General features: G+C 47.1%; 2 protein-coding genes and 1 long non-coding RNA gene across 4 annotated transcripts in view; 2 read left to right on the plus strand and 1 right to left on the minus strand.

The window, feature by feature from the left end:
* The window catches only part of LOC135405248 (zinc finger protein 271-like), a 774,083-nt gene that overhangs the window by 498,798 nt on the left and 260,329 nt on the right, over window positions 1-14,956 (minus strand). The gene's annotated exons all lie outside the window — the stretch shown is intronic.
* Window positions 1-14,956, plus strand: part of LOC135405670 (uncharacterized) — a 215,206-nt gene that overhangs the window by 71,218 nt on the left and 129,032 nt on the right. The gene's annotated exons all lie outside the window — the stretch shown is intronic.
* The window catches only part of LOC135405395 (zinc finger protein 239-like), a 669,637-nt gene that overhangs the window by 53,090 nt on the left and 601,591 nt on the right, over window positions 1-14,956 (plus strand). The gene's annotated exons all lie outside the window — the stretch shown is intronic.

Genomic DNA, 14,956 nt, shown 5'->3' on the forward strand with positions numbered 1-14,956 from the left:
GGTTTACCTGAAGTAACGGAGCATCTCTCATCTCCTTGCTCCTTACAAAGCCAAGGCTTTTGCTTTTGCAGCCACCAATCTAAGCCTGTGGGAACAGTGACAGACTGAACTGATTGTACCCAGCACCCACATTTCCACTGAGGCCACACCTGAAGGACAACTGCCTGACTTGGGCGCTGTGAAGGGCAAATTTGAGTGAGTGTCTCTGATCTCAGTTGTCTTCAAAGGGAAGGTGGGTGCTTATCATAGACAACTTTCTACTCCTGCTCTCAGGGCTGGGAGTTGCTCAGTAGCAGGAAGCCAGGGGCGGTTTTAGTGTGAAGTCAACATCAAGATATGCCTCTCTGTCACATTCATTGTAATAGAAAAGCAAAAGCAGCATCTTGCTGGCTTCTTTTAGTAGAGAGCTGATGTAGCTGAAAGGCAACAGGCCAGCTTGGGGCATCAACCCTTTCCTCAGGTCTTTAACTCATCAGTCAGATTGTAGAGAGCAACTAAAGAGACCTTTGAAAATGCTGTGGATGTCGTGTCTCCCAGCTGCATCTCTGTCTGCTGCTCCTCCCGTGCTTCCCTGCCCAGACCGGTACCTACGATGTAGATGCTCCTCCAGTTCGGTGTTTTCTTTCCTCTCTCTCACTTCATTGTGTTCAATCCCCCTCCCACTTTAGTCTATTTTCTCAAACAACTTCCTGCCAGATTCACTATCAGTGAAATAAGGGGGAACTTTGGGGAAAAAAAATCTCTGAAATTACAAAAGAACTTTTAGGAAAAAAAATGAAAAATTGTTATGATCTGAACTTTTCTACAAAGCAATACTCTCTGTAGAAAGAGTGGAAGTTGTTTTGCCAGTAATTTCAGATCAACTGTATCTATATTTTTAAGGATGACAGGGGAGCCCACTACTGACAGAAATGAATATTTATATTTACTAGGGGCATTTTTATTGAAGGTGGAATAAAGCCTTACCAGAAATATCCACTGCTGAATGTTTCTGTGGTCATTAAGACTACAAGCTGGAGGCACACTTAGGGAAAAGAGTCTGAATCTCTGAGGGGAACTAGCTGAGGAAAAAAAAGTCTCCAAACAGTCACTCCTTTTTTTCCCCATCAGCAGTGACAATGGAAAGGATAGTGACTTGAGAAAAACATATTATCCATAAATCCATGTGTCTGAAAGGAAGATGCATTAAAACTGGTGAGAATATTCTTTAGTTAGTGGTTATCTAGGAGTCAATGCTGATTTCTGCAACTATAATTTAATTCTTGAACTTCTACCTCGATCTTTGGAGAATATGAGTGATGGGCTCCATCTGCTTGTTGTTAACTTTGTGAGGTCTTAGGTCGCAGAAAAGTTTAAACTGGGTCAGTTTGGAAGTACTGATTTTTAGGTTGATGGGCTTTCCTTTCCTGATGGTAAAGGCTGAGTGCTCTGCATTTCTCCAGCCTTATCCATCACCCCGTTTCTCTGCTGCTTTGGAAGCTAATTGCTCGTGACTCCTGGGTTGCCTTAATTCCTTCTCCAAGTGTTGTAGGAGGAATATGCCCATGTCTGGTCGGGTGGAGTGACGTGCTGTATCTATATTTCAACAATCCAGACTTTCTGTGTTTGAATTCTGTGTTGGTTCCCTTATTAAAGTAAATTGCCCTAAGTATGTAGGGATCCTTAATTTGCTTCTCAACATTGAACAATTCAACCTTTTCTAAACTGTGTTTGTCCTAGACATGCAGTACTCTTTATTTAATTTTTCTTCCCTTGCTTCTGGTGTAATTTCTTTTTGGCGTTTCCCATTTGATCTCTCTGTTTCTTGCTATTCATTACACAAATATTTACTGTTCAGTTTCTTTTGATCCTGAGGTAATTAGAGAACTCAAAGATGTCTCATTATACGTTTTGGCACCTTTGTTTCTTACTATAGATTGGAGTTACACCTTCTGCAGTCGTCTTCCCGAGAGGCTCTATTATCCAGTTTCCTGGTGTTGCTAAATGCTCCTTTCTTTAAAAAAGAAAAAAAAAAAAAAGGTGTATTTTTCCTCCATTCTCTGTCATTTTTTTCTTACCTTTGAATTCCAGATTTAGACCCTCGAACAGCTCCAACTGTCAAGCTGAGTTCAGTGAAGCCTGTATTTTGAAAACTAATAGGATCATTCTGAGAATCTAAACCGAGCAAACTAAATTTTTTGCATGAGTGACGGAAGACACTTTTTTGCCAAGGCCTTTTAAGCTTTGGGAAGGTGCTGAGTTGAACAGTTCAATGGGCATGAAAGGCACTACAGGGTTCAGGACAGCTAAGTGATGACATACACAGCATAGCAAGACTAAGGTCCAGTCTTACAGAGCGATTCTGTTGACAGAGTTGTTGGTTCTGAAAACTACTTTGATATTAAAAGATCAATAAAAACTCTGGTATTACCATCTCAATTGCATTTCTTATCTTTAGGTGGAGAAAACGAACAGTCAACAGACGTTATCAGTGTTTGGGAAGGAGACTCCATCAGCATAACTTGCTCAATCAGTGGTTTAGGAGAGCACATGGGAATGCACTTGAAAAGTAGCAGAAAGACAGTCAATAGGATATATTTTTCCAAGGAAGATCCTCCAAATATCTCTCCTGATTTGGCTGGTCACACCGAGTGTTCAAGGCAAGGAAGGAATTACAGGACAACTTTGCACAATGTACAGGAATCTGACTCCAATATCTACCTATGCATTGAGTATGTTACAGTCAATGACCATCACAAAGTACTGGATGGGAAGAGAACCATAGTAGTGGGGAAAGGTATTGCAATTCCACCTTTTATGTCATGAATTATTAAATACAGCTCTGTATTTTAAATCAAAAATTGGAAGCAAGCACAGTGGGAGAGAGTCTGACAGAACCATACCCATGTCTGCTCAGCTGTTGAACAGATTTGAAGGAAATTGTGGGTCTGGTCCCCAAAATATCGAAGAAAGAACATTAGATAGTACAGTACCAAAAAAAACCCATCCACCCTAGAACATCAATTTGTGACTGATTTAATTCTATCTACAGGTTTTCACCTATTAGTCAGAGGTAACTGCAGCAGTTTGGAAACGGTGATGACCTAGAGCTCTTTTTCCAAAACAAACTGTGAAATCTTTATGAATAACTAGCAGAGTAATGAGTCTTTTTTTTTTAATAGCAGTTTTTGCAAATCTCTTTTTTTTTTTTTTTTTTTTACTATTTCATCTTAAATGACATATTGGTAATTATTGGGAGCTGATGCTAGGCAGGGTCTTCAAGTTGGGCATGAGTGGGTACAGGCTTTTTTCTGTTCTTAATAGTTGATGAATGGGCACAAGTGCTCCCTTTGGCAGATTTTTGTGGTTGGGGGAACAATTCTTCTGTCTTTATTTTTTTTGCATTAGAAGAGGGTTTGAGTCCCCACTATTCTTTGGCAGCTTATTCCTCTATGTACCCATCCTTCTGATGAGACCATCCGATGAGAAGTATCTTTACCAAAACTTAGAGTTTTCTTCCTTTCCTGTCCCCAAGGCACATGAAATCTAACTGATTGCTGGATCAGCGATTGTAACTTATATCAATGAGGAACTATCATGTTCTTCCTTAGGCTTCTCTTTTCAAAGTTCTTGGCTCTGTTTTCTCAAATGAATTCCATCTTGTTTATTGTGTACTGTTTCTTCAAATTATTTTATAAGTTACTTTATCTCTCTTTTTGATTCTGATCCTCTTCTCTAAAATGCTTGCCACTTTCCTTTGACAACCATGATACATTCTGTCTTCATTCCCTCACCCACATTAATGATAATTTTAAAAGGAACGAGACCTGTCCTCAGAGGAACTCAGTGGAATGTCTTCCCAGCTGGACAGCAAGCCATTAATAATTACTTTTTTTGAACATAATTTTCAACATTGATGGGACTCACACTGTATGAGTTGATCCAGACCAATATTCTCCAGATCTTCTTATGTCTTCATCTCACTGGAGAAAGCAGTCAATGATCCATGTCCAAGGACATGCTGATGAGGCTGTATTTCCTTAGAAGGGATCAGTACATGTATTTTTTAGGTAGGTACAGACCCTTTACAACCAGGTAAACCTGTTGGTAAGTCCTACTTTCAGATCCTGAGGCAAGAAAATATGCCAGGGTGTACTAAAATATATTCTTCTTCTCAAGGCATGTGTAAAGGTAGCGTATTAAAAAATTCTTTTAATCTAAATTTCTGTGGTCTGTTCTTTCTGTCTGTGACCTCTGCATTTTCTCTCTAGTTAAAATGCACCGGGATAATTATGTGATAGCCATTAATCTCTTGTTTTTAGCTAAAACTGGTGGGGCTTTGAAGCAGTCACTGCTCTATGCCAGCCCTCAGCAAGGCCAGTCTGTCAGCATTATGTGATGAACAGCTCACGTGGAGACAAAGGGATCTACTTGCTCAAGACTCGTGTGCAACCTGAAAGTGTTCTGTATGTGTCAAATCAGAATGCTACAAGGATTTTACCTGCCTTTGCTGATCGCTTGGAGTATTCAAGGGACGGGAAGCAAATAGTGATTACGCAACCTACATGAAAATGACAGTGATAACTATGTCTGTGCTGAGGAGGTAAAACGTGTAAAAAATACCCGTCTCCTCTCAGCAAGTGGCACCATGGTGCTGGTTAAAGGTATGTTCCTCTTGCTTGTTTAATCATGGCTAACTATAGGCATGTTGTAATGCAAAAGGTGGACAAGAAGCTTGCAGAAATCTAGTCAGGACAGGTAAAGCACTAATCCCTGGGTAGACTTCATCCAGTACCTGGGAGAGTTTGGAGAGTCGGCTCAGCCTCATCAGTGTCCTGTTATGCTTGGAGACAGAAACAGGCACTGTGTTTCTACCTGACTTGTACGACCAACCAGAGGGCATTTCAGAAGGGAAAACTTGTTATAATCCTGCATCTTAAAAGAATTAAAAAAGGTCAAAATAAGATATCAAACATTTCAGTGTACATGTGAATAATCTGTCAGTTTTAGGATATGAATAAGTATTTTTAGCAGCAGTTCTTTGATCCTAATGTGACATCAATGTCTTTTAGAAACAACTCCCGATAAAAAGTCTTTCTGTTTAAAAATAGGTCACATTGGGGAGCAGTTTTTAAAAACTTTATGTGAATTGGGACTGGAGCTGTACATAGTAACCTTGTAAGAGAGGTGAGGGAATGTTTGGAGGGGGACACAAGGGCAACAAGAAGTCACAAATAGCCTGATGTCTGAAAGTAGCACTAGGAGAAAAATTTTGCCCCATTCTAGAAAAAAAAAATCCTAATTTTTTTCCTTTACTGTGATTATTTATATTCATATACTGCAGAGAGAGCCCAGAAATTATTTGTCTCTGACAGATTCTTCTGCTCCATAAAGATTACTGAAAATTAACAGTGTATGATTTACAGGCTCCTGTCTTGTCCCTCCACATGTGGCTTCAGCACTGCTAAAAACCAGTAGTGCAACATCATTCTGTCAAAGCTCAGTGGCCCTGTGGGAACTGGTCTCTCATGTCACCAGTAACAGACTAAGAATGAGCCTTATTTATGTAGGAGCTACAGTTACATCCAACTCCTGAAGGAACTTTTGGTGAAATTGCGTCAAACTGACAATAGAAACTTAAATAAATAGGTTGACAATTTCCACTTGGTCCTCTAAAACCTCATTGTGTTGTGAAAGGAATTTTTAAAATATGTTTCCTCTTCCAAGAGATAGATTCCTAAAGATGTAGATGGACTCCTAAGATGAAAATTGACTCCTTTGTTGGGGTTCTTTACAGGTTCTGTTCTGAATGGCTGTTTTCCTTGTTTTGCAGATAAAAAAATACTTCAAAAAACCCCCCAAATGTAGTTTATTAAGATATGTCTTACATATCTAGACAGAACACACTGGTCAGAACCAACACCTGCTCCAAGGGCAGTGAAGCTTAAGCTGGGACCTTGTGTGCATCAACATCAACTTTACAGGTCTCTCTGAGAGCTGCTTCAACAAGCTGATGCAGTAGTTGAACTGAAAGTGCTATCACCCACCTTTTTCAGTGGAAAGAAAAAACTAATTTCCAAATCTTGCTTTCTGCTTTTTACTTTTTTTTTTTTTTTTTTTTTTGGTAATGTATAGAAAATGTGGCAAAATGCAGGCACCCTGTACATGTGTCTGCAGTTCAGTATGAAAAGCAGGATTTCTGGACTGTGCATTTGGCTGGATGCATCATATGGGCTTGTTTCTTTGATAAATAACCCTTTCAGGGAAGGTGGGATGTGCAGGCGAACACCAGGACTATGAGGCTTGGAAAGAGCAGCTTTAGACGCGGGCCCGCTGCAGCGGCGACATCCGGGATCGAGCGAAGCAGAAGAACGGCCACTTGAGTTATTTATCGTAGGAGTTGCCCCCCCCGAGCGGTGTATTTTTCCTGACCCACGCGGCTCCCCCGCTCGGAGCCACGTTGTCTCCCCTCCCGGATCGCGGACAAGCAGGACACGTTGCCTCGCCCGGCTCTCCCCAAGTCCCTGTTTCTGTTACTGGAACGGGGTCCTCCTGTATCTCCCATTGGTCAGTGGGGCTCTCGAGCCACCCCCTTCCCCCCATACCTTGACCCAATCACGACCTTTCTTCTTACCCTCCCCCTGAGCCCATATAAACTGTGGGAGGTTTGGAATAAAGGTCTTTTCGCCACGGAACACCGAGTGGAAGCTTAGTCACTCTCTCCTCCTGCAAAAGGGGGACCGCGTGACTAAATCTCACTCCGGGAAAATCCAGCGGAGAGTCCACACTCAGATCCGTTAATTTTTCTCCGTTTTTTTTTCATTGACAACACCTTCTATATTAAGCTGATTCTTTCATTGTCTACATGAATAGTTTTGTGCAGCTACTTATCAAAGTAAATATCCCATCAATGATTCAGTTATAGAAACATGGCTCAGAGAGGCAGCTCCTGATTTTTGGGGCACCTTTCATCTCTCTCATTTTGCCTCTTTTGTTCTTCCTCTCCCTGATTTTGTCTTGAAAAAGCTCTCCAGGATGTGTGTGCCTGGGAGTGTTTTCACACTCTGAGCTGTGCCATGGGACAGGGGACAAATGCACCTTCCAGAGAAATCTGCCCCTTCTGCTCACAGAAGCCCTCTGAGTGCCCAGGTGAGATGGTGCCCAGGCTGCTTTGCTGGTGTGGAATGAAAGGGCCAGGCCAGAAAGGCAGAGGAGGGTGATGGAGGAGACAGGGCCATTTGCAGGGGATGTGTGTGAGGCTGGGGAGATGAATGTCCCTGGGCCAGTGAAGGCTGTTCCTGGAGTCACCCCCAGACCTGTCAGGGCTCTGACAGGGCTCCAGAGCTGAGCTGGGCTCATGCCCTGCTCACACCCCCAGGGCTGTGCAGAGACAGGAGTCCTTCCCTCGCACACACACACAGTTCCTGGCAGCAGGGGTAGTGTCTCCCTGGCTCCTGCTGCCACTGCCAGGGGCTGGAGGCCCCTCAGCCCTGTGGGGTGTCACCTGCTCTTCCCTGCCTGAGATGCCCCACAGCCTGAAGGATGGACACGGGCAGCTCTGTGCACAGAAACACATCCCTGAGCTGCATCCAGGGGGGTTTCCCAGGGAATGGGACTCTCCAAGTGAAGTGACCTCAGGATATTGCCTTTTCTACCAGTGTAAGGGGGGTACTTTTGAATTAGATGATCAATGGTGCATAGAGGTGTGAGAAAGAAATTATGTTGGGATGTGAAACCAGCCGGAGTATTGTACAATGTAACTTTATTGCACAAGTTAACTGAAAGGTCCATTGTGTTTTTTAGCAAGTCAGCTGGATGTCCCCTATTATCAGAGCTGAGTTTCTCTTTGGCTTGGCTCCCTACTGCAAGATAGATACAAATACCTTTGAAACACAATGGTAGAGGTCATACATAGGGGTGAGAAAGATGATGGTGAGAGAAAGATTCTGTGGGCAGGGGTCGCTCGCCCCTTGCCCTACAGCAGGGCATGCGCAGGCTGTTGCTATCAGGTGATGAACAGGTGAGGTTTGGCTGCCACTCAGGCATCGCCTTATACTGCGTACTGGCCCTACATGGTGTAACGTAGAGCTGATAAAATGGGGTGTCAGGACTGCTGGGGTGAGCGATCCTCATCCTGCCATCGAGACTGTGTTGCTCTGCGGGGACACCCGCTAAGCACGGGCACCGACCAGCTGCTGCAGATCCTGATAGCCCTGGCCTGTCTGTGTGGGTAAGCAGAGTTTTTCTTTAATAGGAAACAACCACGAAAGCAATGTTTTATATCTTTTTTTCGTACCCCTTTAACTCCTTTTTTTACTAGTTAATACTGTATTAAAAGCTGTTCATAGTATTGTATGAATGCCAACTGATAAAGTAGTTCTTTTGTATTCTTTTTTGGCTTTTGATTCTCTTTTTTAAGTTTTTCTTATCCTTACTGCAATAAAAGTGGTTTTTGTTTTTTGGGTTATTTTTTAATGTTTGAATGTCTGTTGTACTTGTCTTTATTTCAGGCAAGTATTCAAACGAACTAATACTTCACATTCCACAGTTCTTTTGCCACCTGTAACCTGAGTTCCTGCTTCCCCAGCCCCGGGATGGTCTCCTTGTCTGCTCATTCCTCCACACTCTCTTCTCAGTGTTGGCATCTTAATGAGACAAGCCCCTGGGAATAATTTACTTGTAAGTCTTCAATTCTTTTGTGGTTAATTAGACAGATCTCAGAAGTGCATTCAAAGTGAATATATTGTATTAATAAAACCATGAGAAAAGATGTCTTCTTTGTGGCCTGTTTACTTTTTTCCTCTTTTTACATTGATATCAGCAATCCCTAGTCGATATTGATCCCAAGCACCTCCTAATTCAGTCTGAAGAGATACAAAAGTCAAGACCTTTTATGTCTGACAATCCATCAGACTTTATCCCTACCCCCACCCCACCTCATCAAACCCCTGGGACTCAAAGCAGCCTTGGGCAAATCTGAGCTTCCTCCACTCAAGGATGGACGTGCAGGTTTCAGCTCCTTGGCACCAACTCCCACCTGCTTGGCTTGGAGAAAGAGCTGCCTGAGACACAGAGGGATGTTCATTTACTGCCAGCAAACAAAACTAAAGGATGGCAACAACTGAATAAAAAAAGAAATCCTTAATCCTCTGCTGTATATTAAGTCCACACTGCCTCCAATGAAGTCCACTTTGCAGAGTCTTAGACCAATGGCAAACACCTTCTGTGTCAAGCACAGATCCCAAGATCCCCCAAACACTCCCTGCCCTGGATTCTGTCCATATTTGCCCTTTGCACACAGTGAGTCACACATTGAAGTCACAAGTTCCCTCAATCTACAGAGGGAAGAAAAGACAGAATGTGAATGAATTTGTGTGTTGTGCAGAGCTAAATCTGCACTCATCCCAGTATTCTGGGCTTACAGGACCTTTATCAAACACATTCTGCAGCATCTGTTCACTGGGGAAACATCTGTGTGGATGGCCAGGCCCAAGGAGTGGTGGGCAATGGAGTTCCATCCAGTGGTGTTCCCAGGGCTCAGCACTGGGCTCAGGGCAGTTCAATCTCTTTCTCAATGATCTGCACAAGGGGATGGAGTGCAGCCTCAGGCAGTTCCCAGGGGATACTTGCATGTTTTCAATGCCTTCCACAGGCCCTGGCTCTGCACCTCAACCCCCCTGGGCTGAGTCCTCCCCCTGCACAGTCACACAGTGTCAGATACCGTAACAGTTTGTTGGGATACATGCCCGGAATAAAGACAAGTACAACAGACATTCAAACACACAAAATATCTTTTATTACAGTGAGAGTAATAATAATAATAATCTTAGCAAAGAGAATCAAAAAACTAAAAAGAATACAAAATAACTACCTTATCGAGTGGCATTAAAACAAATACTGTGAACAGCATTTAATACCGTATTGCCTAGTAAAAAGGGAGTTAAAGGGATACCAAAAAAGCATCTTAACACAATATTACGAATAACTATTAACATGATATTGGTTAGTAGAAAGGGAAATTAAAGAGAAATACTATAGACAGCTTATTTATGTAACAATATTAATTAATAAAAGGAGAATTAAAGGGACACTAAAAGGATATTAAAAAATTTGCTTTCTCGGTTGCTTCCTATCCATAAACTGTGTTTACCCACACAGACAGGCCAGGGCTGCCAGGATCTGCAGCAGCTGGTCAGTGCCCGTGCTTAGCGGGCATCCCTGCGGAACAACACAGTCTCGGTGGCAGGATGAGGATCGCTCACCCCAGCAGTCCTGACACCCCATTTTATCAGCTCTACATTACACCATGCAGGGCCAGTACCCAGTGTAAGGTGATGTCTGAGTGGCAGCCAAACCTCACCTGTTCATCACCTGATAGCAACAGTCTGTGCATGCCCTGCTGTAGGGCAAGGGGCAAGCAACCCCTGCCCACATAATCTTCCATCATCTATCTCACTCCTATGGACGACCTCTACAATTGTGTTTCAAGCATAGATGTATCCATCTGGCAGTATGTAGCAAAACCAAGGAAGAACTCAGCTCTGATAATAGGGGATATCAAGTTGACTTGCTAAAAAGCACATTGTACAATACTCTGGATGGTTTCACATCATAATATAATTTCTTTCTCATGCCTCTATGCTCCATTGATCATCTAATTCAAAATATCTCCCTTACAGGCCTTATGGCCCCAAAGGGACCCCGTGGACCCTCATGGAACAAAAGGAACACTGGGACACTGCAAAACCTTGTGCAATCAGAAGGCCATTAGGACACTGCAGGGCCTCATGGAACCAAGGGGCCATTGGGACACTACAAAGCCTCACTGAAGCCAAGGAATTCTGAGACTGTGCATCCTCATGGAACCAAGGGGCCATCAGGATATGCAGGGCCTCATAGAACCAAAGGATTCCTGAGACAGTTTGGAACCCCATGGAATCAAGGGGGGACATGTGGGGCCTCCTGGAAGCAAAGAAACCCTGAGAGTTTTTGTGGAAACAAGTTAAGGCAGCTGCATTCAGTTAATCAGGATCCAAAAGGAGTGTTTTGGCCTTGACTGGTGTTTTCGGTCAAGAGAGTGCTCTTTGCCAAGTGGAAACCACTTGGAACGCTCTGCATGGTAGCCCGTGTTTTTCTCTGGTGGCTGAACACAGCCAGCACATGAGGGGAGGGGAATGTGTGGGATCAGGGCACTGCTTTGGGGCCATGCTGGGATTTCTGGTGGACTGAAAGACAAACACGGGGTGCTGCTCACAAGAGAAGAGGAATAAAAGGGGACACTGAAAAGTGTCGGCGGACAAGTCCCAAAACAGAACTCTGCGTGTGCAGCCTCATTTTCTCCTTCAGCACACACAGGAGAGGGAGCAAAAAGTAGGGGTTGGGACCCCAAAACTCTTCGGGGGAGAAACTGGGGATTGAGGGGACCATGAAAAAGTGGAAGGAACAGGGAGAAGGGTGGAAAAGGAAGGGTGGTCTGGTGGGTCAGATGGTCCCATGGGGGTCTTTAGGCACAGGGGGGTTGGAAAAGGGGGGTGGGCCCCCCGAGCTCCCAACTTACTGTGGGGTGCTGGGGGCTGCTGGATCCAACCTCAGCCTTGGATTATGCCAACAGTTTCAGTTTTGAGGAATTACAGAGGTGTGACTGAACCACTTTTGTCCCCCAGGTTTTAATGATGGCAAATCAGATCTACTGATAGAAAGGAATTATTTAGGGCACCAAATGATCAGACAAAAGATCTTCATCAGAATTACTTACTGCACAATACAAACATTAAAACTACCAGGAGTACGGGATAAGATAGAGCGGTGATCTACCCTAAAGCAATTGTTGAAGCAATTCTACTCAAGCTGGCACAAAAGCAATAATTCTTAATTAGAGATGGATGGAACTCCCCCAGACCAATGCTCATGGGGAGATCTCTGCTCTCAACCTCCAGCAGTGACCTTGGGAGGTCCCCAGCCAAGGCAGGAATCTCCACACCCCCCAAGAAGGGTTCTGTTGGAAGAACCTGCTCCCTTGAAAAGGGACTGGCCCTTTGTGGTCGAAAGGGATGGACTGACAGTCACTGGACTCCAGGGGTTGCCTCCAAATGAGGGGCTTCATTCGGGGTGGAAGCAGTGGCCAAAGCACTTCCCAGAGTCGGGGCACTAATAGGGCTTCCTTACTGGTGGGTCTGTTGGTGTGTGTTCAAGCCAGACCTCTTGGTGTAGCTCTTCCCACACTCCCCACACTTGTAGGGCCTCTCCCCGGTGTGTATGCGTCGGTGGGTGACGAGGTGGGAGTTCTGCCTGAAGCCCTTCCCGCAGTCGGTGCAGCGGAAGGGCCTCTCATCCGTGTGCGTCCTCTCATGCTCGAGGAGAATTGAGCTGGTCTGAAACCTGCTCCCACATTGCCAGCACTTGTAGGGCCGTTCCAAGGTGTGGGTGGGGAGGTGGGAGCGCTCATGGACATGAAGGTGGGAGCTGCTGATGAAGCTCTTCCCACACTCCCCACATGAGTAGGGCCTCTCCCCAGTGTGGATGCGTTGATGGATGTGGAGGCCGGAGCTGTCAGTGAAGCTCTTTCCACATTCCCCACACGTGTAGGGCCGCTCTCCGGTGTGGATGCGCTGGTGTTTGCGGAGGTTGCCACTGTTCCTGAAGCTCTTCCCACATTCCCCACATGTGTACGGACATTCCCCAGTGTGGATGCGCTGGTGGGTAAGAAGGTTGGACCTCTGGTTAAAGCTCTTCCCACATTCCCTACATGTGTATGGCTGTTCCCCCGTGTGGATGTGCTGGTGAGTGAGGAGGTTGCCACTGTTCCTGAAGCTCTTCCCACATTCCCCACACGTGTATGGCCGTTCCCCAGTGTGGGTGTGCTGGTGGGTGAGGAGATTGGAGCTCTGACTGAAGCTCTTCCCACATTCCAAGCACCTGAAGGGTTTCTCCCTGCTGGGAGGCTGCTCAGGGACCACCAAGTCAGAGCTCTGCCTCAAGCTCCGGCCGCCTTCCTGGCACAGGTTGAGTCTTTCCTCCTGGGAGCACCCTGGGCTGGCTTTGGAGCCCCTCCTGCGGGGGGATCTCCGGCCCTTTTCCTCCCCGCTGCCTTCCTGTGCCTTGGAGCCCTTCAAAACGGCCTCTCCCACCAGGGTCTCACGGGGGGATTTGTCCTCCGGGCTCTCCGTCCTCAGCTCGGGGCCTGGGGCAGGAAGCAAGAAGGACAGGCAGGGGATTTGCCTCCGGCCCACAGGGAAGGCCAAGGACATCCCCCCAACTCCGGCCCCGGCAGGACGGCGGCGCCAGCGGGGTTGTCCTGCAGCCGGGGCCATGCTCGGCTGACAGAGCCAGCACAACACCCGCCCAAAGGGACACTGACTGCCTCCTCACCTGCCTGGGGGGCCCAAGGCATCTTCCTCTTCCTCGCAGCCTCCTCCTCCATCCACCTAAGCTTTGGGAAGGACAAATCCTGATGGGGGGAAAACAAGGGCTGAGCGCGTTGGCTTGGGGGTTCCTCCTGCCCAAGTTCATCTCTAGAACTCACCGGGCATCCTGTGCCCATAAAAACCTCCAAAATACCAAGATTCAGCCCAGAAAAACCCAAACCACTGAGATTCAGGGAAAAAAACCCTCAGAAGTAGGAAGAAGACCCTCGTCTACCCTCAAACTGCAAAAATTTGAGATTCAGATGAAATATACTCCAAAATATGAAGATTAGCCAAAAAAAATCTCTCCTAAAATTTCCATTCTCTCTGGTCTCTCCCCTCTGGAGTTCGGAGGGTCTCCCCTCTCTGGGATGCTGGGGGTCCCACTTAGGGATGCTGGGAGTGTTGGGGGTCCCAAGGGTCCCTCTCCTCTGACTCTCGCCTTCGGGGTGCCGCGTTCCCAGACATTCCCCCTCTCCAGGTTCTCGACTTCGCTGTCCTGGGGATCCCAGGGGTCCCTACTGTCCAGGCTTCCCCTTCTCTCTGGCTCCCAGGGCTCCTCCCTCTCCGTGCTCCCCCCTCCAGGCTCCCAGGGGTCCCCCAGCTCCGCCATCGCCCCGCTCCACCCTCCACACTCGGCAGCTCCCAGGCTCCACACCCACCCCCAGCATCCCCCCACCCACCGCCGGGGCTCTGCCACCAACCCAGCCTGGCACCCCCAAGAAAACACCTCCCGCCCACCCCCAAGAGCCCCCAGGGGCACAGCCTTGCACAGGGGCCGGCTGTGCCCAAGGCAACCAAACAGCCCCACAGACGGGGGGACACCAGAAACTGCCCCAGGGCAACAAGAGCAGGGAGCAGATTGGGCCCCCTGACACGTGGGTGGGCTCTGGGTTCAGCCTGACCAGGGGCAATTTGGCACCAACAGCATGGCCCCGACTGCTGGCTTGGCACAGGGGGCCCAAGCTCCCCCCTCTCCAGGCTCTCGGGGCTCTCATAGCTCCCCCCTCTCTCCAGCCTCGCCCGCTCTTCAGGCATCAAGGCATGGGCACATGGAGGGACCCCCACGGCAACCCCACTCCCACTGTCTCCCACTCCCGTTACCCCCCTCTCCCACTCCTTTCCCATCGGCCCTCCAAACCTCAGCTCCCCCCAGCTCCCTTTGTGGGTGACCCACCGCTCCTTGCGCTCCCTTTGGGGGTCCCACCCGCTCTTTTCGCTTCTCTCGCCCCTTTCCCATCGTGGCCACTCCGCTCACCCGACAGCTGCAGGAAGGGGCGGGACGGGGCGGAGCAGGAACAGCAACAGCAGGAGAACAATCACTCCCCAATCCCGCGGGTGCCCAAGAAGGGGGAACTCATCCCAAATATCCTGGGGGGAGTGCGGGGGGTCGTGACATACTGAGGCTGCCAGCACAGATTTCCCAGCAAACTCTGCAGTGAGTCAAGCTCTGGAGAGGAGATTATGCCCCATGCATGGGATTGCAGAGGCTCCCTCAGGTCCCCAGCAACCAGCAATAGACACAAAAGGCCCCCCCGAAGATTTCAGGGGGAGTGTTCTGTAGGGAGGGGACA

This window comes from Pseudopipra pipra, chromosome W (assembly GCF_036250125.1).
Source record: "Pseudopipra pipra isolate bDixPip1 chromosome W, bDixPip1.hap1, whole genome shotgun sequence".
Classification (NCBI taxonomy): domain Eukaryota; kingdom Metazoa; phylum Chordata; class Aves; order Passeriformes; family Pipridae; genus Pseudopipra; species Pseudopipra pipra.